Source organism: Octodon degus, unplaced genomic scaffold (assembly GCF_000260255.1).
Source record: "Octodon degus isolate 3935 unplaced genomic scaffold, OctDeg1.0 scaffold00202, whole genome shotgun sequence".
NCBI lineage: Eukaryota > Metazoa > Chordata > Mammalia > Rodentia > Octodontidae > Octodon > Octodon degus.
In genome coordinates, this window is record NW_004524778.1 from 2,815,537 (window position 1) to 2,816,923 (window position 1,387).

A 1,387-nucleotide genomic window follows, 5' to 3' on the forward strand; every position below is an offset into this window, starting at 1 on the left:
GCCAAGACTAATCAAAAAATGTGAAGAAGAACACTACATAATGGTTAAGGTGAAAGTATAAGACAAGTTCAAACTCAAATGCATATGCACCAAATACAGAGACACACACTTATATCAAACAAATATTAACAGACTTGAAAAATCAAATAAGCACTAATACAATTGTAATTCAGGAACTTAATACCACACTGTAACAGATATGTAGACTAATACCTACCTGGCAGGGAAGACACCATGACCAAGAAGGAGATTCTCCCAGGGAGAGGCTTACCCGCTGTACCCTGGATGTGCTGACCCTTGCAATTTCCCCAAATGTGGGAAACGTAATTGGATAATTTGTGGTAGTTGGGGACTACGTTTATGCTTTCCCCTGGGAGGAAACATATAAAGCGAAATCTGAAAACAAATGGACTAGTAGATATCTAGTGTTCCAACACACAACATCAGAACACATATTTTTTCAGCACAACATTGAATACTCCAAAAATAGATCACATAATATCTCATAGACATGCTTAAGTAAATGAAAAGTAATCGAAATTGTCCCCTGCATATTATTAGACCATACTGAAATGAAATTGGAAATCAATGGCAAAACAAACCAAAAAACCTCCTTAAACACATGGAAATCAAATAAAACCCCACATAAACAATAGGCAAGAGATCAAATTAAAGAGGAAATTCAAATGTCTACAATTAAACAGTAATGTTGATGAAACAAATTAGAACTTATGGAATGCAATGAAAGATCCTAATAGGAAAATTAGTAACAATGAACTCTCACACCAGGAAAACAGTGAGCTCAAATAAATTGCCTAATGTTGAACTTCAAGTTTATCAAGAAAGAACAAATCAAATGCAAAGTTCACAAAAGGGAGGGAATTATAAAGATAAGGCAAGACATCAATTGAGACTAGGAAAACAATACAAAAATAATAAATGACTCAGAGTTGGTGAGATAGCTCAGTGCACTAAGTGTCTTCTTTGGCAAGCATGGGAAGCAGAGTTTGATACCTCAGTATCTCAGGCTGCACTGGCCCAGGCCTTGGGTACATTGAGCCAGTGACTGAGTCCAGACATAGTGGCACACAACTGTAATCCCAGCACTGGGAGCTGAAAACAAGAGGATCAATATGAGTCCAAGCTGTTGAGTGAGACCCTCTACAAAATACATTTAAAAAATCAAGGAATTGTTCCCTTGAAAGTTTAAATGAAATTGAAAAACTCTTAATGTTATTTAAAAGAAAGAAAGAAGACTGGAATTCATGCAATAAGGATTGAAAAGGGTGAAATCACAATTGTTCTAGCAAAATCCATATCACAAATGGCTACTTTAAAAACTTTAACACAAGAGAAAACATAGAAGAAGTGGGTAGATTCCTAGATA

The 1,387-nt window shown here is 35.7% G+C and overlaps 1 non-coding gene across 1 annotated transcript; it reads left to right on the top strand.

The window, feature by feature from the left end:
* The first annotated feature begins 209 nt into the window (after positions 1 to 209).
* Positions 210 to 373, top strand: LOC111813586. The gene has a single exon (XR_002818800.1). It is a non-coding gene; the product is annotated as a U1 spliceosomal RNA (small nuclear RNA).
* The last annotated feature ends 1,014 nt before the right edge of the window (positions 374 to 1,387 follow it).